This window comes from Macaca thibetana, chromosome 17 (assembly GCF_024542745.1).
Source record: "Macaca thibetana thibetana isolate TM-01 chromosome 17, ASM2454274v1, whole genome shotgun sequence".
Classification (NCBI taxonomy): domain Eukaryota; kingdom Metazoa; phylum Chordata; class Mammalia; order Primates; family Cercopithecidae; genus Macaca; species Macaca thibetana.
In genome coordinates this window covers 76,074,220-76,100,025 of record NC_065594.1, presented here as the reverse complement: position 1 = coordinate 76,100,025, position 25,806 = coordinate 76,074,220, and the positions used below count along the sequence as shown (strand labels likewise).

At 39.0% G+C, this 25,806-nt stretch overlaps 1 protein-coding gene across 1 annotated transcript in view; it reads right to left on the bottom strand.

Moving 5' to 3' along the window:
- HS6ST3 (heparan sulfate 6-O-sulfotransferase 3) overlaps positions 1-25,806 on the bottom strand; it is a 756,421-nt gene that overhangs the window by 618,663 nt on the left and 111,952 nt on the right. The gene's annotated exons all lie outside the window — the stretch shown is intronic.

The following is a 25,806-nucleotide window of genomic DNA, read 5'->3' as shown; positions in this document are numbered from 1 at the left end:
TCTTGCTACTCAAACTTTTGTGCATGGGCCTTGATATGGCTTGGGTCTGTGTCCCTGCCCAAATCTCATGTCAAATTGTAAATCCCAATGTTAAAGGCGGGGCCTGGTGGAAAGTGAGTGGATCACAGGGTGGATTTCCCCTTTGGTACTGTTCTTATGATAGTGAGTTATCACGAGATCTGGTTGTTTAAACGTATGTAGCACCTCTCCTCCCACCTTCCTCCCGCTCTGGCCATGTAAGACACACATGCTTCCCCTTTGCTTTCTGCCATGATTGTAAGTTTCCTGAGGCCTCCCTAACCATTTTTCATGTACAGCCTACGGTACCATGAGCCAATTAAACTTCTTTTCTTTATAAATTACCCACTCTCAGGCATTTCTTTATAGCAATGTGAGAATGGACTAATACAAGACTATAGTATCAGCATCACTTGGGACTTGGGAGTGTGACAAATTCAGAATTTCAAGCCCCACCCCAGACCTAATGAATCAAAATCTGCATGTTAGCAAGATTCCCACAGGATCAATAGGCACAGTAAGGATGGAGGAGCCCTGTACTGGCCCCACCTTCTTTCTTCTCCAAACCCTCCCTCAACATGCACACACTCTGGAGTTTCACCGAGGCAGCCCCTCTTTGCTTTCCTAACTGGCCGCTTCCACATTACCCTTCATACCTCTCTTTCCACCTTACCCAGAGTAGGTGGTCTTACCACCTCCCATATAGACAAGATGTAGATCCAGGTAAGAGCTGCCTTAACTTCTTAATCCTCAACCACTATATTTGTCAATTTCCACAAGTATCTTCACTTATTTCTGTTTGTCTTGGGTTTCATTCCTATCCAAGTTAATCATTTGGATCCTAACATTTTCAGGACCCTGTTCCATGATTTGCCTCCTTTCTCTGCTATATTATGAACCCATCTATCTTTACTGGCCCCATCATCTCAGCCTGTGAACATGCTCAGATACTGCCCATCTTCTAGAAAGCTTCTGTTGACTTTGAGTCCCTATAAGCAATTTAGTTCCATTTTTGTGAGAGAAGTCTACACTCATGCCTCCACTTCCTCCATTCCCATCCAGTCCTCCCTTTGCTTCCATACTGCTCCTGTGCTCCTCCCAGGTATTGGTCTTCACCAAATTCCATCCTTGGACCTCCTCTTCTCCTATAACTCACCCTCCCTGACCTGTTTCCTCAGCTCCCAAGACTTTGACTACAATTTCATGCTGAGTGACTCCCAAGTCTACATCTCCAGACTCATATTTCACCTAGGATCTGAATAGTTACACTTGGAACCTCAAATTCAGCATCTCCAAAATCTCAATTTACCTTTCCCATCAAATCAATCCAGTGATCCCAATCTGGTTGATCATCTATACAGTTGTCAAAACCAGTACCCTGAGAGTTTTCTACCATTTCCATTTCAAGCCTCACTGCCTTTTTAACTTTTCATCATTTCTCACATGGACCAAAACGATGGGTTCCTGTTTCCCTGCCATATCCTTTTGCCTATTCCAATCCATCTTCTACACTATGCTCTAAAAGACAAAAAGGAGTATATCACTAATCTTCTCAGGGTCCTTCAACAACTCACCATTACCCACAGGATAAAGTTTAAAATCCTTAATATGAAAAACCTTTCAAACTCCTAAGCTCTGATGCTCTTTTAGACTCATCTTTTGCCAATTCAACATGTTCTTCCCATGCTCTAACCTGAGCTATCTGCAATCCTTGAACATACGCTGTGCTTTCCTAACTCCACATGTACTGTAGAGAATATTCTTCTTGGTTACTTCTTACTTGCCTTTAGAGACACAGCCTAAATGTTTCCCTCTCTGTGAATTCTTCCCTTGCCCTAACCTTCCAAGCAGAGTTAAGTGCTTCTGCCTGAATTCTCCCTTGCAATATGCCCTTTATTTCATCATGTATCACTCTGTAATACTAAGAGCCTAAAGCGGGGCGGAGGGGTCTACTCTTGAGACCGTGAACCCCTTGAAGGCTGAAATTATGTTCTCTTTTATTGTTTATATCCTCAATACCCATTTGTTATGGACTGAGTATTTGTGACCCCCAAACTTATATGTTGAAGCCCTAACTCCAACTGAAGGTGGAGCCTTTGGGAGATAATTAGGGTTAGATAAGGTCATGAGGATGGAATCTTCATGATAGTATTAATGCCCTTGTAAGATCGGACACCAGAGCACGTGTTTCCTGTCTCTCTCTCCATCACATGAAGACACCATGAGAAGGGAGTCATCTGCCAGCCAGGAAGAGAGCCCTCACTAGGACCAAATCTGCCAGCACCTTAAGCTTGGTCTTCCCAGACTTTAGAACTGTGAGAGATAAGTGCCTGTTTTTTTAGCCACCCAGAGTGTGGTATTTTATTATAGCAGCCTGAGTTGACTAATGCACCAGTCCACTTCTTAACTCACAGAAGATGGTGTAAGAGTGATTATCGAAGGACCAAATGTACATGGAGGAATGAGAAATGGCATGTGCTGCCCAGCACCCAAGTGATAGGTCCCAAAAATCAGAGAAAACCAAAATCAGTACCCCTCTTGGGTTTTACAGCATAGACCATGGTATTCAAATTGAGTATATAATTAATTTCACTTTGTGGTATTCTGATGGCTATACAAAAGAGTAAAACCAGATCTTGAAATGGGTGACATTTTGGCTTCCTTATGATAACTTGAAATCCTTCCTAAATGTAAAAAGCATCTTCTGCCTGTTGTTGTCTGAGCTGCATATCCCTTAGGATTTCTGCTTCTCCATCCACACTGCTCTCCTCACACCCACACCCATACCCATGTTCCTCTGTGCAATGCTTCCTCCTTAACTCATCCTCTGCTGGTCCCTCTTCCTCCTGCTGTGTCTGGTCAGAGAATTAGTATGGTTTCAGTTTTAGCCTTTAATGATGTTCTGTTTTATTACATTGATCTGTTTTTATGTGGCTGACCTTTTCTCCATCTGAATGAAAAGTTCCCTGAAGGCAGAGACAATGCTTAATTCCTTAGCGCAGAGTTTCAAGAAATGCATTAAAACAAGGGGTGGCAAACCACAGCCCATGGACTAACACTGGCCCACTGCCTGTATTTGTATGGCTACAGGCTAAGAACATTTTTATATTTCTAGATTGTTGCATAAAAAAATAAAGAATACTCATGACAGGCTGGGCATAGTGGCCCATACCTGTAATCCTAGCACTTTGGGAGGTCAAGACAGGCGGCTCACTTGAGATCAGGAGTTTGAGACCAGCCTGGCCAACATGATGAAACCCTGTCTGTACTGAAAATACAAACATTAGCTAGGTGTGGTGGCAGGTGGCTGTAATCCCGTAGTCCCGGCCACTCAGAGGCTGAGGCAGGAGAATCACTTGAACCCGGGAGGCAGAGGTTGCAGTGAGCCAAGATCGTGCCACTGCACTCCAGCCTGAGTGACAGAGGAAGACACCGTCTCAAAAAAAAACTATATATTCATGACACATGAAAATTACATGAAATTTCAAATTTTGATAGCTATAAATAATGTTATATTGGAACATAGCCATACCTATTCACATATGTATTGTCTATGGCTGGTTTCCCATCATAACAACAGTGTTTAGTAGCTGCAACAGAGAACATATGGCCCACAAAGCCTGAAATATCTACTACTTGGTATTTTAATAGAAGGCTGAGGTGATAACCTTCCAATAAAGATCAACTGAACTAAGTTCTCTGAGATTGTTAAAATATGCCCTCAACATACCTCTCCCATTCCCACTAATTTTTTTAACGAATAAGTAGAGCTAAAAAGAGAAATTACAAGTCCTCTCTTGGAATATACAACCGTACAATTGTTGATGGCATAATCTGATACTGTGAGATCATAAAGCAACTGGAATTCAAAAGAGAAAGTCAGGTCCTTGTGTCATCTTGCACCAACAATCATGAAGAAGCAAGCAATGAAGTACACCTGCACATTCTCTACCTGGAAAATCTGTACTGAAATTAATATAAGAAGATATTAAAGAGCTTTGTTCCCAGCAGTTGAAACCCATGTTGTGCAGAAAAAAATACGAATCATAGATTGGAAACAATGAGGCTTATTGTCTAATTAATCATTTTTATGCATTTGTCTCTCACTGCAGGATAGAAATCAGTTATTTTAAAAATGACCTGAAAGAGCTAAATTTTCCATAGCTACCTTTGCCTCCTACTACCATGTGAAAAAATGCAAGTTAAAGCCAATGGCGTCACAGTACAGAGGTTCTTTGATCAAACAATGGGAGATGTAGAACTTGGAAACTATACCAAGTTAATAAAGTGCTGTCTTTACCTCATCATAACATCTGTACTTGTCTGACCATGGCCATATAGATGCCAATGCATTAACTCAATAGGCCTCCTACTTGATATCTCAGCTTAATTAGGACCATTTATCAAAATGACACCTGTTTTAGAGGCCAGATGAAATTGATTAGCGTGGCTCTCCACAAGTGTTGTTAAGTATCTATTTTTAGATAAAAAAAATGGGTAAATATTTATCCCAAAGTTTGTAGTAAATATAGTCTGTTGATGAGAAGAAATATATCTGATATGGGAGAAATGTCCATACTTTAAAACCATATTTGTACTTTTGTATGGAACCTGCAATATATGGGATCATGTAAAACCAATATTTTAGGGCATATTTTTCCCAAGAGATGGGCCCAAAATATTTCTATCTTGTGTCAAGATTAAAGGGACTAATCCTTACAACTACGGATTTTACAGGCCAAGTTTTAAGTGCAATAAAAACATTTATGCAGCACAATAGCCAGATAACGTCACAATGGAGCATCAAGATGCTACTGATTGTCTAAAGAATAATCAATTAATGTGAATAATGTTAAGAGTAGCTGACTCTCATCAATAATAACCATTGTTAAAAGACTTCGCCTTATACTTGACAAAAGATTCTTTCATATCTTGGTTTAATATTTCACTTTACCATGTATGTGCCATAAATGTGTATTCACACCAAGATGTCTATCCTATATTTAAAGGCCCCCAAGAACATAACTATGCCATTTTGTTTACTTAAACAGAAGAATGTTACACTATGTATAAGACAGAAATTGAAACACAGAATGTGTTGTTCCATTTAAATAGTATGTGTTAGAAGAAGGTTCACATACTTTGATTAGCAACAATATATACAACCACCACCAAAACAAAACATATTATAATGTCTTAATTTATTTATCATTTTTTATTTATTTATTTATTTATTTGTTTTTATTTTTGAGACAGAGTTTTGCTCTTGTTGCCTGGGCTGAAGTGCAATGGCATGATCTTGGCTTACCGCAACCTCCACTTCTCGAGTTCAAGCAATTCTCCTGTCTCAGCCTCCCAAGTAGCTGGGATTACAGGAATGTGCCACCATGCCTAGCTAATTTTTTATTTTTAGTAGAGACCGGGTTTCTCCATTTTGGTCAGGCTGGTCTTGAACTCCCGACCTCAGGTGATCTGCCCGCCTTGGCCTCCCAAAGTGCTCAGATTACAGGCATGATCCACCACGCCCGGCCAATTTCTTTATCTTAATCATAAAAATCTTCAAGGTATTTCCTCTTTGAAATGTACATAAATCTATTGGTTGATTGTTTTTAAGTGTTCTGAATTATTTAAATTAGTATATCAAATCTGTTTTTGAGAGGGTCAGACCCTCTGCAAAACCAATCATCCTACATTAAAGTGACACCTGAGGTTGTGTCTTCACTTAAACCTGGTTTTTCCCACCACCACTGAGGGCAATAGAAGCCCAGAGACCCAACAAAACGCACTGAACTGAGATCAGCCAGTCACTGGCAAGACCATAAACCAAATTTCCTAATACTATTATCCCAGGACTCTCCATGTAAATGGTGGCATGCTTACAAGCTACTTCTCTATACGTGATTCACTCTTTGACATTCCCCCTTTTTTACCCAGTTGAAATTTAGTTTTGATTCTTTCTTAAATCTTGAGATACTTAACTTTCATCAATTTTAGTTGGTTACAAACAGGAATTATAGACATGAAAATCTGGGTAAATAAAATTGCCAGATAGATAATACAGAATAAAAAACCCAGAATCCATTTGTAAATGTATCGCTTATTAAAAGAGAAAAGTAAAGTTATTAAAATAAAATGTTCTATCATAGTCTGATGCAAGGTGGGATGGATGTACAAGAACACTTAGATCTGTTGCTTCCCTTTTCCAGTACTACCTCCTCCATCAAAAAGAAAAAGAGCTGCATACATATTCAACATGATTATCTAAAATAATCCTAACTATGCAGTGAGGAAAATATTCCAAAGTAAGGTGCTTATGTCCAGCAAAAATGTTCCCCTTTGGGAAAAAACAAGACTTAAAATATTAAAGTCTGATGTTTCCCAACTTGTGGACTTTGGAAATGATTTGGTAGTTCATTAAAAGACTTCCAAAAGGAATAAACACCATATAACTCATTGTTTACACCTCCCAGTGTAGGAGACTTACAGTAATGGCATAACATTTCCACATACTTACTTAAACCAGATAATTTAATTAGGCCAAACTTGATGTGATGCGCATTTACTTCTCAAATGGTTTCACATATGGGTAGACCTGTCAGGTGCAACCAACTAAGTCTGCCATCTACAAAAAATGTCTGTGATCAAAATTCACATTTTAAGCTCCCAAAATAGTTATGACGTTTGAAGGAAATGTTTCATTCTTAGGGACTCTCTCAATTGCCAACTTACAAGCTAATACCATTGCGGTGCATAAACCATGCATTCAACTTCAGAATAATTCAATTACCCTTTGGAAAAATTAAACACACTCCCAGTAACAATGCAAACACGCTCCACTTAAACAAACATAAAAGTCTGCCCAAATTACTTAAGAATGGCCTAAAAGAAATCAAAGTAGTGGATGGTAAAGCAGGCATTCATTTTTAGAGAATGTGAGATTCTTACCAGAAGAATCCTGTAGAAAGATCATTGGTCTACAGCATCATGAAACAATTAGGTGGCTCTGTAACCTTCGATGATCAAGCACTGCCTAATTCTAACTCTGTGTCCTTTAATCCTAAAACAAGACAATTTGTATTCTGCCTAGAACATAATACTGTGAACATATATAAGCAAGGTTGTTTTGTTAATTTCTAAAAGGTGACATACAGGCCGGGTGTGGTGGTTCACACCTACAATCCTAGCACTTTGGGAGGCAAAGGCAGGAGAATCACTTGAGCCTAGGAGTTCAAGATCAGCCTGAACAACATAAGGAGATTCTGTCTCAAATTAAAAAGTTAGCCAGGCATGGTGGTGCATGCCTATGGTTCCAGCTACTCTGCAGGCTGAGGCAGGAGATTCACTTGAGCTCAGGAGGTTGAGGCTGCCGTGAACTGGTGATGGCACCACTGCACCCCAGCCTAGCAGACAGAGCGACACTTAAAAAAAAGTAGTGACAAACAAACAGCTAGTCTCAAATTTCTCAAGTTAGAATTTGGCATAGGCCTCAAGATTTTACCCTTCTCTGTCCAAACCAGCAGTGCTAACAGTGATGGTGCTCTGGGGTCTCATTTGCAATCATTAGCCTGAAGACCCACAGGATAATTGAAAGCACCACAGAGGCTGATATCCTGACTCGGAAATTAGAACCTATCGAAAACCCACAGGTAACATGGAAAGGAGCTATGTGTGCCTCCAGGATGCACAGCTGGTTGCTATTAGGCTGAGTCATGCTCTTATACATTTACTGAATTTATACTGTGCAAAAGGAGAGAAGAGAAGAGGAGGAAAGGGGAGGGGAGGGAAGGGAAGAAGAAGAGGGAAGGGAAGAGGGAGAGGGAAGGAGAGGGGAGGGAAGGGAAGGGAATATTTTGCTTGAGATTATATAAAGAACTAGCTGCCATCTGGAAGAAACTGCCCATGGCTTAGAGAGGGAGACTGAAGTCCCCCAACTAGATATCCAAGGAAAGCACTGTTGACCTTTTATGGTAGCAACTATCAGGGTCAGTTGCATAGTTATAGCCATAAATTGTGGCATATGTTATTACAACATCTAGGCAATCTTCTTTCTTCTCCTACCATCCCCCAAGTTAGACAAGATAAAGAAATAACCTAAAAATACAAAACGAAAAAAAATTTCCCCCCGTATCCATTCCAGAAACAACATTCAAGGGGTTATTTTGTATTACCACAAAGTACAGCTATTCTATTCTGAAAGCAATTGCTCTGGTCCATCCGTGAATGTCAATGCTAGAGAAGGTTCTTGGGTTCAGGCCCAGGCTGGGGCATCAGAAAAATGCTCTGTGTATATCAACACTGCCAACACCGAAGCTGAAATTAGCTGAATGGTGTCAGTGAGGCGTTCAAGCCACTGTGGGGGCAACCACATTGCAAAGGGCATTGGAACAAGCTGTCCTGTTCCAGAGTCTGGGGGCTGGGCTGTCCAACACAACAAGCATGCCTGTACATATGAGGCCACCTCATCATCAAGGCATTTGCTAAATGGCAACTATCATGTTTCCTATTGCAGAATAAAGATGCCTCACCTTCCTGTCCAACTCTGCTTCCCTGCTCCAATGTCACTCATGATTTCTCCCATTCTTGTCCTGATTGGATTACACAGCTGACATACAAATACTGAAAATTCAACTGAAAAAATGATTTTGTTCTTTCATGAAACCAAGTATTCCAAAGCAAGCATGGCTAACGATAGTAAGAGTCACTTAACACACAAACACATCCATCCATACTAAGGCATATTATGCAGTCGTATTCCATTTCCGAATCAAAATGAGCAACATCATCAATTTTGCAGTTGCATGATATAACAATGCCACAGAAGCTCCTAACTTGACACCTTTTACCAGGTCGTGTCCACAAACCCCACTGAAATATATATATACACAGGCTACAAGAAGAGTCGTCCCCACTCCACAGAAGAGTCCTAACTTGAAACTCTATGAGCTAAAGCATGCTCCCAGATAAATGAGAAATTAATATTCAAATGGAGAAGGATGGAAATGTTTAAAAAATGGCATAGAAGGCATAGAAGTCCTAAGTTGTAAACTATTTATTTAAAATTCACTAGAAGACACAATAATTCTCAGTAAATACATTCCTTCTGATTTTTCCATTTCTGATTCAGCTGTCAAGGCAATTACTAATTGTTAGGCCTGAATACCATACTCCTATAGAAAGAGCAATGAAATCATCCAGAAACAAGGTAACAAAACTAAGCCAGCCCACTTACCTGGTGTTATTTCAGTGGGCAATTTTCATTAAAGAAAGTTAGAAGCTGCTGTTAGCGTTCGCTGATCTTGTCACCTCGTTGCTTGGATATTGACCTTGCATCAGCTATTTTGCCTCCAGTTTTCTCTGAGCTTAACTACGTTCTTTAATTTCCTGTGGTATTAATCTTCAGCCCAAGAAAAATAAAATTGATGCTGTACCACAAGAAATGTTGCACATCACCTTTCAACACAGACATCTGCAGCATTTTACAGGGCCTAGAAATTACTAAAGCCCATTTCAAGGCTTTTATTTATTCTTTGTCTTATGTGGTTTGTGCCTTGTTAAGAAATAAAATCAATTTATTCCCTGTTACATCATAAAGTGGCCAAGAGGGAAGTCATATTTACTTCAACATCTCTAGACTGTCTTATGAAGTTTTAAATAAAGAATTTGATTGATGTTTTACAGTTGCCCAAGGAAAAATATCCTTGATTTTATCTAATCACACTGTCAATTTCATCATCTGTATTTCAAAATTGGAACACTTTTTAAGTCAACATGCTACAGTTTATAGTTCAGCCATCTAAAATCTATTATAAAATTTAAAATAACATTAATTCACCATCTTAAAAGAACATTTACTACAACTAAGGTTGATTTTTTTTTCCATTTCAAAGAGAAGATATAATATTTTTCAGTCATCCATGCTAAAGTGACAAATGATCTAATGTAAGGCTATGTCTTATTTTCTATCCCAGTACTCCAGTACATAGGATCTTCTATGTTGCTTACATCATACAACCTGCTGAAAACTCTTTGACTATCTAGAATTCCAGGGGTCATGTGTCGATAGCCTTCTTCCCTCTAATATATGAGATTTTTGCAGCCAGCTCCTACCTTGCTAGACTCTAGGGATCACCAGTTTACCCCATCACTCCTTGATATCTGTACTGTATCTGACCTCTACTGTTTGCTGCCTGTTGAATGGACTTTAGAGCATTCACCTGCATCTATCTGTTCCCTCAAATCCTACCTCCTCCCCATCCCACTGCAGTTAATCAGAATCAGATCACACTCACTCAAAAAATATTTATTGGAAGCTACCATAAGCATTGTTCTCAAGTCTTGAACACTACATTATTTAAGACAATCAGAATCCCTAGCTTGAATTCTATAGGTGGGAATAGCCCATAAGCAATGAAACAATAAACAATTGAAAACAACAAAAGGGTAGGGATCACACAGCAACTTCCCAGCATCAGTGCTGCTTTTCCTTGACCCATAATTTGAATAATAGTCATATGTACCCCACACAAATAGATATTTCCCAAAAAGACTCTCTCTGACCCTGCTTTCTAATTAATCAAAAGTACGAGTATCATAAAGTAGTTTCTCAACCAAAAAGCAGCACCTATTTTTCCTGTTAAAAAAGAAGGTTTTCTTTTGTTTTTGTTTTTATGGTGGAGGGAGGGCAGAGGGACTATTTGAGACACTAGAAAAGGTAAATTTTCTTCTTTATTAGCTATTTCTGTCCATTCATTTGACCCAAATGTATAATATTTAAGATGTTCAATTTTTAACTATTTTAAACTCAGTTTATGAGTCAGTATTGCAGCAGGAAATACAAAGAACACTCAAATTGAGTAACTGAGTAATTTCTTAATGCAATTAATGTTTTGTAGTGGACTGTCATGGTTTTAGTAACTGAAAACAGGACGCTTCAACCCTGAGGCATTAAAAAAATGAGAAAATCATGACATTGTCAGACCACATTAATTTCAACAATTACAGAATTAAATTCATGAAGCCAGTGGGACAGCCTTAAAAATTTACATCATATGGCTCAGCCATCTAATATGTGAATTTATAGAAGCCCTGGGCCAGATAAAGTGTCACAGATTTATTAGGAGATATAAAGCTATTAGCAGGGAAAGAAAGTAAAACAAAGTTTCTTAAATTTTTTTAAGACAGTGTCCACATGAAGTAGATCATCACAAACAACCTGGCTAGCTCAAATAAACTGATAGTTTAGAGAAAGAGAGAACCTCTGTCATTGCTAATTAGAGCTTTTAAGTAGCAGAAGAGGGAAAAATGACTTCAGATGACTGTGAGATAACTGCTCTACCTCACACCCTTAAAAAAAAAAGTGCCTTCCTTTACAACCCAAAAACCAAGAAGACAAATCAGAAATTTTAAAACTTTAATGATGCTTGAAAAGTGTCTATTTATAAAGAGCTTACAAAAATATTTTCCCTCTAGATGATCTTTTCCAAAAGTCTTGCAAATACATCTAATATCAGATTTATTATCTGCATGGAAAGGATGACAAATACGATTTATTAAGCAACTATTACGTGCCAAGTCCTACCACTCTCCAAGATAGACACTATGTTCACTGTCTTCTAAAGGAATGTGCTCCCAGACGGAAGGGTGCAGTCTGCTTTGTCTATCTCCAATTTGCCTAAAAAAACCGCCTGGTACATAGGAGGCGCTCAATGAATGTTCTTGGAATGAATGAATAAGCAAATGAATTAATGATGCCACTAGAGTTTAAGAATCCTGCCTGTGGGTTGGGCGCTGTGGCTCACACCTGTAATCCCAACACTTCGGGAGGCCAAGGCGGGCGGATCAAGAGGTCAAAAGATCGAGACCAGCCTGGCTAACATGGTGAAACCCCATCTCTACTAAAAATACAAAAATTAGCTGGTCATGGTGGCATGCGCCTGTAGTCCCAGCCACTCGGGAGGCCGAAGCAGAAGAATCGCTTGAACCTGGGAGGCGGAGGTTGCAGTGAGCCAAGATCACGCCACTGCACTCCAGCCTGGGTGACAAAGTGAGACTCTGTCTCAGAAAAAAAAAAAAAAAGAATCCTGTCTGTGGTTATGTGAGTTCAGGCCTGTCTCTCTATCATCCACACTTCTATCAACATGCCATGTTGAAAGAATAGGGTTGAAAATACAGTCACAAGGAATCATCACCACGAAATACTATTCTTGCCAAGAAATGCAAGCTCTACCACCTACAGCAATGTGTTATTATTTAGATGGTGTTCTGCCTCTAAAATTCCTTAACATGGATGATAAAACTATATTGGAAGGGAAAATGGGCAAACAGAAGGAAAGAAAAACTATATTGGAAGGGAAAATGGGCAAAGAGAAGGAAAGAAAAACACCAAGCATTTAACAAGGGAATTATTTAAGGTGACAGCTTTAGGCACAAGGTGAAAGCAAATAACTAAGAGAATGGATGTTAAGTGTTCACACCATGAATAAATGAGAAGCAGGTGAGGTTATATATATGTTAGCTTGATATAGCAATTCCCCAATGTACATATATTACAAAATATCAGATTGTATGCCATAATTATATACAATTCTTATTGAAATTTCTTTGAAAAGAAGGTGAAAGGGAGTGAGATCATCTGTGAGCCAGACAAGCTATTGGAGTTAGTGTGGCTCTGGAAACATGCCTGTATGCAAGGGTCTTAATTTAGGCCGAATAGCAATGGGAAAATGTACAGGGACTGGCAGAGGTCACAGCTAGTCCCAAGGGTACCTTCGTGTGAAAAGATGCAGCCCTGTGAGGGGATGGCTTAGGAAGCCATTGGCATCATTGTGGAAGGCAGAAAAAAGCTCAACAGACACTCCACCGTGGGCTACAGCTCTAGGTTCCTAACTGAAAACTTCCACTGAGAAGTAGTGTGGGCTGGGGACTAGGGAGAAAAACAAAACTAATAGCAGAGATGATCCTTGCCAAGAGCAGTCCAGGCCTCAATCAAGAAAGGATGGTGCACACAGAGACTCAGTCCAGCAGCAGGAAAGCCCATCTGTTGAATGATGGACAGCAGCAAACAGCATCCACTAGCACAAGACAGGGTGCTCTGGAGCTGCCTAAACCCAGCCCTTCAGCACATGCCTTCACAATTTAGCCAGACACGTGTCTTCCTGGCAGTTTCCATCTCTGGCCAGTTACTGGCTTATGCTTTTAAACATGGCCCTAATGTTTGTCTTCTCCCCACGTGGTTGTGAGTGACGGGGACCTGACACTTGGTAACCGGCTTGTTCCCAGAGGAACCATGACATCCTGGAAAGAGACAGATGAGCACACACAGCCATTCGCTGCCAGATCTCTTCTCCTGCCCCTCCAGGTCTTTCCACCCTTCTCCACCCTCCTGTCTGCCCCAGAGGCTGTCCCATGAGGACAATGGCAAGGGGCTCCCTTGTCCCCCGGCTTCCCATTAGGTTTGGTGGTTGGGAAGCCCGGGCAGGGAACCAGAGGGAGAGAGGAGAGTGAGGCCTGGCTCCCTCCCCGAGGGCCCCTCAGCTGCTGTGTACCTTGCCTGACATTCACTGGTCCTCTCCCCTGGTTTCAGAAGCCACCCGCTTCTCTCTGGGGACACAGAGACGGTGAGGAGCATCGCTGATGCCACTCCTGAGTCCCTGAATCATCCTTGGATCTTCTGGCTTGCATATTTAGAGGAGTCGTTTCATAATTAAAGTCTCCTTTAAATATTTTACTTTGACATCATCTCTTTCATACCTTTCTTATTGGAACCTGGACTCATGAAAATGTATTCATGCATTCAGAAAATACTTATTAAACACTACTGTGTGCCAGACATTATTTAATGTGCTAGAAATATAGCAGTAAATGAGACGGGAAAGAAATTATCTATCTATCTATCCATCCACCCATTCATCTATGTATCTATGTATCTAACTATACACATAAACACACACACACACATACATGTATATAAATATATACACATGTATATGCATATGCATGCACACATATATACACAGTCACACACACAAACATACATACTGCTTCTCTGCAGTATAACAGTTATTAACAGTACAGATTTTGAAGTTAGACTAGTTTCAAATTCCTGCCCTACTTGACTAAACTTTAAGATCCTGCCAGAATTTATTAAACCTCTCTGTGACTTAGTTTATTCATTTGTAAAATTAAAGACAGAGAGATGGATGGATGGATGGACAGAGAGAGAGGAAGAGAGAGAGAGAATAACATCTACTTTGTTAGGAAGTTGCGAGGATTAAGTGAGGTAAGTAACACAAGTAAGGCCCTTAGCAATGCACACACAATATGCCCTGAACGAATGTAAACGCTGCGTATAATCTCATGGTGCTTCCATTCTGAAGAAGGGGGACTAGATGAGTAAAAATAGCCTGGTTTATACCCATGCCAAGAAATGGGCCTTGAGCACAGTACTTTAAATCTCTGAGATTCAGTTTTCTCATCCATTAAATGAGAAAAATAAACACTCTCTTCAAGTTGGGGAAGAATTAAATTGGATTGTATGTGAGAAACAGCTAGTACAATTATGTCATTCAACAAATGCTACTGTGAGACCCCCTGTTTTTCAGAATAGATCTGATATTCAAAATAGGTTGCTTCTTTCCGGAGCCCTGGGAAACTTCCGTCTGGCTCCCCAGTGCCCAACTCCTCAACTCAGGCCTGCGAGGACAAGCCACTGGATTGAAGAAGCAGATGAGCAGGTTCCAGACCCACACCTTGGGGTTGCAAGCAGATCACAGAGAGAGAAGACACAGTGGGGTCACAGTGACTTCTCTCTGCAGAGGGAACTCAGGAACAGGAAGGAGCAGGGAAAATGAGGCACGCAACAACAGAAAAGCAGACTGGGCTTCTCAGGCTTTCTTTTCCTTCCCCTTGCGTGTTCCCTTTATTTTTGGTAAAATTCTCTTTGAAAACTGTAGCCTGTCTTAGTGTGCTAAATGAAAATAGGAAATGGTGGGTGATCCGTGCTTTGGCCAGGATAATAAACGGCAATGGTGGCTCCCCCTAGGACAGGAGAGAGGGGCCTGAGAGGAAGCAGCCTCCAAGCTTCCTCTGGGCACCTGTTTGCAGATTGTGTCTACCCCCAAACCACTTCACCCGCCCCCACCCACCCCACAATGACACAGTTCTTAGACGAGGAATGATCTGAAGCATATATGATGAACTCTAGCTTGCACTAGTTCAGTCGTTGAGTCATGGGCATCTCTTACTTACACTTCTTTGTACATAGAAGGTATTGTCAAAATTAAAACTCCACCCTTAAATAATATGAATTTTTAACAAGGATGTAAGCACAAGAATATTTCTCCTAATATTATTTATTGGTGGAAGGAGAGCAGGAAGGAAAGAAACTTTTAGTAGTCAACATTGAGGCAATGGCTCAGTGAATCATGACACACCCATTCAGTGGAATATTAAGCAGTCATCAAAAAGACTATTTACAGCATGGGAAAGAACCGTGGTTATGTGAAAAAGCAGAACCAAAATGTATATGCAATGCAAACCATTAAAATATGCTAGAACATCAGCACTGATTGACCAGAAATTGTGCAACAATAAGAGTTAACATTTACTTACTATGTGGTGGGTATTATTTTATGTCGTTCACGAATATGTATAATTCTCAGAACAATTCTATGAATGTTTTATACATGAGGAAACTGAGAAACACCAATGTTAAAGAACTTATCCACGTTCACCCAGCTAGCAAGTGGCAGAAATGGGATTTGAGCCCAGGGGGTCAGCTCTAGAAGCATGCTCTTCACTACTATGCATTATTACCTCCCATAAATAGGTTGATAACAGCAACAACTACCAATTGTCAAGAGCAGTAATCATTTCGGTTAATCTTCACAACAACCCTGTGTGTAGATTTTATTAACCCCATTAAAAAGATGAAAAATGCAGCATTAGAGAGGGCTAAGTACAAAGCCAGGAACCACAAACTCAAACCTTACTCCATAGTCCATATCCTAAATGTGGCACTATATATATTTCTAAATCTTCTACAATGAGCAGATATTACTTTGATAAAAAAAAATTAAAGGGGAAAAACAGAAAAAAGTTCAAAAGAAAAAAGCTTTTTTTTAACAACAAAGAAATTGAAACTACAAAAGAATCTCACATTTTAGACTGAAAAACAAAATTTAAACTCCCACTTTATGGCTTTCCCTTAAGTCTTTTTTAATATTCATTTTTCACAGAACTATGTAAGAGTACATAGAGTTTTATATCACCAAGAAATAATTTGACTGGTATCACTTGGGAAAGGCAACATTTCTTTATATGATTGGTTGGATAAACCCACTGCCATCGGCATTTCACGTCTAGAATTCAATTTAATGGAATGACCGATGATTTTCTCTCCAAGCTATCCAAGCTGTGTCTCGTTACCCATTAACAACCAAAAATTACTAATCACTGGGTAGAAAGCCATACACAGGCACAGGACACATTGCAAGGAGGGAGTCCCTGCTTCCTCAAGAACATTGCTGATATGCAGCGTCGCCAGTTGGACAAAACAGGGCCACATTTTGAAGCTGCTTTTGTAACACAGATGCTATAACACAGAGATAAAGGGCCCGAAAAGAAAGCTGCCTTTATCACCATCTTCATCCCATGGCAAAACCTTGCTTCATTTCTAACACCCCTGTGGTTTGACGACCCCCTCCCACTCTGGCAAAATGGGTCTCAGCGGGGAGGAAGTGTGAGGGCAAAGGTGGGGATCAGATAAAATCTGTCAAATGAACTACATAGAGGCTGGCACCAAAGATGTGTGACTGCCCAGTTCACATTCCAAGCAGCATGTCTCTCTTTTTCTCAGAATTCTGGTGTATCTGAATGGTCTAAATCTCAAATTCTTAATTTTGGTCTTAATGTTATAGTGATCATCTTCATTAACTTATATAAATAATAAACTTCTTTGCTTGATTTCTGTTTTTAAAATTTAGAGACAGACATTTCTACTGTCTGTAGGTTTCCTATTTATGCTAACTGGAGAGATAGTCAGGTCACGATATGGTTACCTGCGCACAGCTTCGGGCTCAGTTAAATTTCTACCAACCAATTCTGGGCCCTCAATAATGTACATCCCATATACACCTACTATGTACCCACAAAAATTAAAAATTAAAAATAATGTACACCCACGGTATTTAGCAAACTTTCAAATACTAGTTTGGGGAACAGGTGGCCCACCCTTAGAGACTAACACAGTTAATGAGGACTCTTTAAGCAACAAAGCTTTTATCTTAAAAAATTATAACGAGATGAATTGACTAGAACTCCAGGGGTCTGGGGGAAACACACCACCAGGGCAGGCTGCTCCCCAAGAGAGAAGTAGTGGTCAGAGGCGAGATGAGATTCTACCTCTTGGAGGATTAGTGGTGCTATGGGAGCAGCTGCAATTCCTTTGTACAATAGCCCCCATCCACCATATCCCCAAATGAGATTACGGGGATTATGGAGATTACGATTCAAGATGAGGTTTGGGTGGGGACACAAAGCCTTATTATATCAGGCAGCATGCATGATGACACCTTTTATATACAGTTTCTAAAAATGAAATCAAAGTTTTTGGTTAGACATGCATGCATATGTAGGAGAAGTATAAAAACGTGTAGAAAATGATCGTACCAAATTCAAGTTAGTAATTGCTTCCCAGTTATGAGACCTGGGAGGACCCGCAGAGACCTTCAACTGTAATTGTTAGTTTTTATTTCCTAAACTAGGGAATGGGTATGTAGGTGCTGTTACATTATTCTCTGTACTTTCTCATAGGTATAAATATTTCACAATAAAAACAGAGAGTAAAGAACTCCATTAGCCAAGATAGACGTAACCGCCGGTCAAATGAGGACCTAGAGATCTAGGATGCACATACTCTGTAATAATATTTCAGTATCAAAATATCCAAACTTATCCTTTGGGACCCATTTGCAAAGTTAATGCATTCTTCCTAACTCTGAAAATGACTAAATGTACACACCTTAAACACCTACATGGTACATCCACATACAACACTGACTTCAGGAGTTTTTCTAGTTTTCTCTCCTTTTATCAAGAGGCACTGTTAGTGCGGCTCACCATTCCCTGACCTTAAAATGTCCTGTACAGAGTGAGCTGCGACCACACCACTGCACTCCAGCCTGGACGAGAGAACAAGATTCCGTCTCAAAAAAGAAAAAAAAAAATGTCCTGCACAGAGGCAGTTGGCTACAGGCCAAAGAGTAGGAGACATGAATTTGCTTCCCTCGGTGTTCAGCTCAGTTGTCATAGTACAGGTAGGAACAAAGGAGACCTCACAGAAGCACAAAGTGGAATCTTTAAGACTGGACAAAACAAACAGTTAAAAATATATCCCCAGCAAAATCAGAGAAAAGAGCAAATGAACACAGGGACCACAAAAAAGGGTCACAAGTGTGGACACCACAGTGGCACATTCCAATACCGGATCATTTCCTTTTTATGGCTACATGATAGAAACTATAAAAAGTACATATACAAGGGAACCAAAATTTTAAGGAAAACCTGGGGCCGTCTTAGAAAACCCCAATGGGTTAAGTCAGGTTTTTTTAAGTCAATATTTGGATTTGTAAAGTCCAGGATAAGCCAGTACAAAATCGCATAAAAATCCCTTGACCTAACTCACAGTTTATATATTAAGTCAAACCAAAAATAAGTTATCAGCTGCTCTGTCAGTATAGAAAAATCAATATTTTCCTATCATACCATCTGCTTTAGCGTTGCAAGTTAATAAATCTAGCTGGTGAAAATTTCTTCTCTTTTTGGGTTCTGGAGAGAGAAAATATATTTTCAATAGTTAATCTAGTCACTAGGAATGAAAAATGAAATACTATTATTTGAACATGTAGAGTCTGCCATGTACGATAATAGAATTCTTCAACCTCTGAAACAGCAAACCTACATAACATCTATGATTCAGTGCCCTCTATGGCTAGTTTTCCCGCTCCCCAAATTCTTGCACACTTTACCCCCCAAAAAAGTACCAGCCAACCAAGAGGATAAAATAATATAAACACTAGAAAGTAACTTAGCATTTGAGACCCGTCTTCAAACCTCAAACTCCTAGCTTCAAGCGACCCTCCCGCCTCAGCCGCCCAAAGTGCTAGGATTACAGGCATGAGCCAGGGTGCCCGGCCTTCCACTTTCAACCCAGAATGCATTTTGTTTTTCTCTGAAAATATGTAATTGACTACATTTATATAATTTGAACACATACGTGCAAGATCTACAAGCACATAAGATTCAGAGAATTATCCTAATTTTCTCTAATTGTTTAGGAAGACATTGCTGAGACAGGCACACACTGAAATTCAACATATACTAATAATACTTGTCTTCTGAAGACATGTAAACAATCCCCAATGAAAATAGGTTTTCATGGATATTTTCAAAACAATGAAATATATATTAAGTACCTACTATGTGCCTAACGTATATAATGACGTCATGTTTTCTTGTGTGCGTCGAAAGAAAAAAACACACACACACAGGCATTAAAACTGATGCTGGTATTTCAATTCAATTCCTCTCTCACCACATTTCAAAAATTCTACAAAAATAGCTTTCTTTTAATTTTTACCCTAGAGATATTTTCCTATTAATGTGTCTGGCAGCAATTGACCAGTCAGACAAAAGCTCCTTTTTATGTAAGCGTTTAAGTTAGTGGGGCATACCCAAACTGACTCTGGTTTGAGAAATTGTGAAATTAACAGAACTTGCCTGCTTCTGGTATACTCTACGATGCCAAGAAAATTGCCTATCCTTTCTGTAACTTTCGTTCCAGTTCCCATTTATCTCGTCCTCTGGGGTTGTTGAAAGTTAATATCTATAAAAGGTTTTGTGTTTTCTTGACAAAAAGAGGGTAAGTGTGAGAAAAGCAGCAGTATATCATTGTAATGTGTAGACATTTCAATGAGTTCCATACAACCTGAATGTAAAATTTTAAGTTTCCCAGAAACACAATATAAAGACAACTACCTATGGTGCCATACTTCCATGAGAGAACAGCATCCTCTTTATTGTCTTTTTTTTTTTTTTTTTTTTTTTTGGTCCTAGAAGAGAAGAAAATAAAGATTTTTGGAATAAGAAAATATCTAATACAATAATAGAAAACAACATATTTAAAGGCTTTGGATATTCTCATATCATAAAAGACATTTAGGTAATCCACAGCTCTGTGCTCTGAAAATTGGAGCAACTAATTCAGTCCTCAAAAGCACTAAGCTGAGATTCAACGAGCCTAGGAAACATCTATTTACCTAAGCAAGAAAGTGCAAGCCAAACATTGTAGCTGTGGGGTTATCACTGGGGTTCACACCAGTGAGGCAACTCCGGAGGTGCTGTGGGCCACGGTTTGGAGTCAGAGTGGGTGGGCAAGGCAAGACTGGCTGCAGAAGAACAGTGGTCAGGTTTCCAGAAGACCCACGGCTGGAAGTTTGTTTCACCAGCTAAATAAATAATAGCCGTGATAATAAACATAGAGATGATACTGGATTACAGGATTAAGTCTGTAATCTCAGCACTCTGGGAGGCTGAGGCAGGTGTATCACCGGAGGTCAGGAGTGCGAGACCAGCCTAGCCAACATGGAGAAACCCCGTCTCTACCAACAAATACAAAAATTAGCTGGGCGTAGCGGCATATGCCTATAATCCCAATTACTTGGGAGGCTGAGGCAGGAGAAACACTTGAACCCAGGAGGTGAAGGTTGAGTGAGCCAAAATCACACCACTGCATACTCTGTTGCCTGGGCAACAGAGTGAGATCCTGTCTCAAAAATAATAATAATAATAATAAACATAGAATCGAAATGATAGCAACACTGACTGGCTGGGCATGGTGGCTCATACCTGCAATCCCAGCACTTTGAGAGGACCGAAAGACTCAAGAAGGTGTGACATATACATGTATCTTTTGTAGTCATGAAGAGAATAATTTGTAATGGAAAAATATCTACATTAAATAAAAAATGTCAGTTGAAGACCAATATATTTATCATGACTGAGTGTTGGAGGAAAATTTTTTAAAATATGTGGAGGGAGTGGGAGGTGCTTTAATATTTTATGATTTTAGAATTATAATGGTAATATATATTTTTGAAATGTTCAAAAACATAAAGCAACAAATGAAACTATAGAAATGATTTGGTTTATGTCATCTATTCCTTTTTTATAATTTACCAATATATGCATTTTTTTCCTTCAATTTTTACTTTAAGTTCTGGTGTACATGTGCAGGATGTGCAGGTTTGTTACATAGGTAAATGTATGCCATGGTGGTTTGCTACATGGATCATCCCATCACCTAGGTATTAAGCCCAGCATCCATAAGCTATTCTTCTTGAGGCTATCCCTTCCCCCATGGTCCCCACTTACAGGCTCCAGTGTGTGTGTTGTTCCCCACAACCATGTGTCCATGTATTCTCATCATTCAGCTCCCCCTTATAGGTGAGAACATGTGGTGTCTGGTTTTCTGTTGCATTAGTTTGCTGAAGATAATGGCTTCCAACTCCATCCACGTCCCTGTAAAAGACATGATCTCATTCCTTTTTATGGCTGCATAGTATTCCATGGTGTATATGTACCACATTTTCTTTATCCAGTCTATTATTGATGGGCATTTAGGTTGATTCCATGTCTTTGCTATTGTGAATAGTGCTGCAATGAACATATATATGCATGTATCTTTATAACAGAATTATTTCTATTCCTTTGGGTATATACCTAGTAATGGCATTGCTGGGTCAAATGTTATTTCTGCCTCTGCATCTTTGAGGAATGGCACACTGTCTTCCACAATGGTTGAACTAATTTACACTCCCACCAACAAGAAAACAAGAAAAAGGAAAAGGAACAAGAAAAAGGAAAAGCATTCCTTTTTTCTGCAACCTTACCAGCATCTGTTGTTTTGTGACTTTAATAATAGCTGTTCTGACTGGCATGATATGGTATCTCAAGGTGGTTTTGATTTGCATTTCCCTAATGATCAGTGATGTGGAGTTTTTTTCATATTTGTTGGCCACATGTATGTCTTCTTTTGAGAAGTGTCTGTTCATGTCCTTTCTCCGCTTTTTAACAGGGTTGTTTGGGTTTTTTCTTGTAAATTTGTTTAAGTTCCTTTTAGATTCTGGATATTAGACCTCTCTTAGATGGATAGATTGCAAAAATTTTCTCCATTCTTTAGGTTGTCTGTTCACTCTCATTATAGTTTATTTTACTGTACAGAAGATCTTCAGTTTATTTAGATCACATTTGTCAATTTTTGCTTTTCTTGCAATTGCTTTTGGCCTTTTCATCATGAAATATTTGCCTGTGCCTATGTTCTGAATGGTATTTCCTAGATTTTCTTCTAGAATTTTCATAGTTCTGGATTTTATATTTAAGACTTTAATCCATCTTCCATTAATTTTTGTATATGACATAAGGAAGGGGTCCAGTTTCAATTGTCTGCATATGACTAGTCAGTTGTCCCAGCACCTTTTATTAAATAGAAAGTCCTTTCCCCATTGCTTGTTTTTCTCAGGTTTGCTGAAGGTCAGATGGTTGTAGATGTGTGATTTTATTTCTGAGTTATCTGTTCTGTTCCATTGGTCTGTGTGTCTGTTCTTGTACCAGTAACATATTGTTTTCGTTACTGTAGCCTTGCAGTATAGTTTGAAGTTGGGTAGCGTGATGCCTCCAGCTTTGTTCTTTTTGTTTAGGATTGTCTTGGCTATTTGGCTTCTTTTTTGGTTCCACATAAATTTTTTAATCATTTTGTCTAATTCTGTGAAGAATGTCAATGGTAGTTTAATGAGAATAGCATTGAACCTATAAACTACTTCGGGCAGTATGGCCATTGTCACAATACTGATTCTTCCTATACATAAGCATGGAATATTTTTCCATTTGTTTGTGCCCTCTCTGATTTCTTTGGGCAGTGGTTTGTAGTTCTCCTTGAAGAAGTTCTTCACTTCCCTTGTTAGCTGTATCCTTAGGTATTTTATTCTCTTCATGGCAATTGTGAATGGAAGTACACTCATGATTTGGCTCCCTGCTTGCCTGTTGTTAGTGTTAGGAATACTAGAGATTTTTGCACATTGATTTTGTATCCTGAGACTTTGCTGGTTGCTTATCAGCTTAAGAGGCTTTTGGGCTGAGATGATGGGGTTTTCTAAATATAAGATCATGTTATCTGCAAAAAAAGATAATTTGACTCCTCTCTTCCTATTTGAATACCCTTTCTTTCTTTCTCTTGCCTGATCATGCTGGCCAGAACTTCCAATACTATGTTGAATAGGACTGGTGAGACAGGGAATCCCTGTCTTGTGCCAGTTTTCAAGGGAAATGCTTCCAGCTTTTGCCCATTCAGTATGATACTGGCTGTGAGTTTGTCATATACGGCTCTTAATATTTTGAGGTATGCTCTTTCAATATCCAGTTTACTGAGAGTTTTTAACATGAAGGAATGTTGAATTTTATCAAATCTATTGAAATAATCATGTGGTTTTTGTCTTTAGTTCTATTAATATGATGATTTGTGTATGTTGAACCAACCTTGCATCCCAGGGATGAAGCCAATTTTATCATCGTGGATAAGCTTTTTGATGTGCTGCTAAATTCAGTTTGTCAGTATTTTGTTGAAGATTTTTGTATCGATGCTCATCAAGGATATTGGCCTGAAGTTTTCTCTTTTTTGTTGTTGTATCTCTGCCAAGTTTTGGTATTAGGATAATGCTAGCCTCACGGAATGAGTTAGGGAGGAGTCCCTTCTTTTCAATTGTTTGCAATAGTTTCAGTAGAAATGGTCCCAGGTCTTCATTGTACCTCTGGTAGAATTCATCTGTGAACCTGGGTGATCCTGAGCTTTTTCTGGTTTGTAGGCTATTTACTACTGTCTCAATTTCAGAATTTGTTACTGGTCTATTTAGGGATTCAATTTCTTCCTGGTTCAGTCTTGGAAGGGTGTATGTGTCCAGGAATTTATCCATTTCTTCTATATTTTCCAGTATATAGTGTGTAGAGGTGTTTATAGTAATCTCTGATGGTTGTTTGTATTTCTTGGGGTCAGTGGTAATATCCCCCTTATTTCTGCTTGTGTTCACTGGATTTTTCTTTTCTTCTTTATTAGTCTAGCTAGTGGTCTATGTATTTTTTTAATTTTTTCAGAAAAAAAAGCTCCTGGATTTGTTTATTTTTTGAAGGGTTTTTCGTGTCTCTATCTCCTTCAGTTCAGCTGGTTATATCTTGATATTGGTTATATCTTGTCTTCTGCTAGATTTTGGGTTTGTTTGCTCTTGGTTCTCTAGTTCTTTTAACTGAGATGTTAGGTTGTTAAGATCTTTCTAGCTTTTTGATGGGGGCATTCAGTGCTATAAATTTCTCTCTTAACACTGCTTTAGCTACATCCCAGAGATTCTGGTATGTTGTCTCTGTTCTCATTAGTTTCAAATAAATTCTTGATTTCTACTTTAATTTCATTATTCACCCCAGAGTCATTTAGGAGCAGATTATCCAATTTCCATGTAGTTGTGTGGTATTGAGTGAATTTCTTAATCTTGAGTTCTAATTTGATTGCACTGTGGTCTGAGAGACTGTTTGTCATAATTTCAGTTCCTTTGCACTTGCCGAGGAGTGCACATATTTCCAATTATGTGATCAATTTTACAGTAAATGTCACGTGCCAATGAGAAGAATGTATATTCTGTTGGTTTTGCGTGGAGAGTTCTGTAGATATATATCCACTTGACCCAGAGCTGAGTTCAGGTCCTGAATATCTTTTTAATTTTCTGTCTCAGTGATCTGTCTAATACTGTCAGTGGGGCATTAAAATCTCCCACTATTATTATATGGGAGTCTAAGTCTCTTTGTAGAAATCTAAGAACTTGCTTTATGAATCTGGGTGCTCCTATACTGGGTGCATATCTATGTGAGATAATTAGCTTTTCTTATTTAATTGAACCTTTTACCATTATGTTATGCTCTTCTTTGTCTGTTTTGATCTTTGTTGGTTTAAAGTCTGTTTTGTCAGCAACTAGGATTGCAACCCCTGCTTTTCTATGATTTGCCAGTATATACATATTTTAACCAAAATTAAATTTTATGACACGTATTAATCTGACACTTGATTTTAAGCTTAATACATATATGCTTTTTTAGTGGTCACATAAAAGTTTATAGTATGAATGCATGAAAACAGATTCAACTGGTTTCCTTTTAATGACTAGCTAGCTTGCTTCCTTTTTTGGCTTTATAATCATATGTGATATTTTAAAATAAATATATAAATATGAATACGAAATAGATAGTAATCTTTGTGAGGGTAGAGGGATGTACAGGGACTCTGACATTTCATTTCTTTATATAATACCAAGAAAGCATGGAATTCAGAACGGTATTTCCTTACTTTTCTGTATTTTCCAGATACTTTACATTTGAACCCACTTTGAACTCCCTTTCATGAGGAAAGTGTGCAAGATTGAATCCACTGCCAGTGTTTGCCTCTAAGTTTCATCCAAGGCATTTGGCATATGGTATTTGGCTTCTAGCATCCTTCCCACGTGAACAGTCAGCTCACAGAAAGGAGTCCAAGTAAGAAGGGGGTGTGAGGCTCTAAACTGGAAATGTTGAAAGAAGACACTGGAAGCAAATTAATTTTAAAACAGATTAACACTAGTTAAGGAGAGTTTAACAGTATGGTGTTTGCTATAGACTGGATGTTTATGTCCCCCCAGAATCCATATGTTGAAAGCTAAT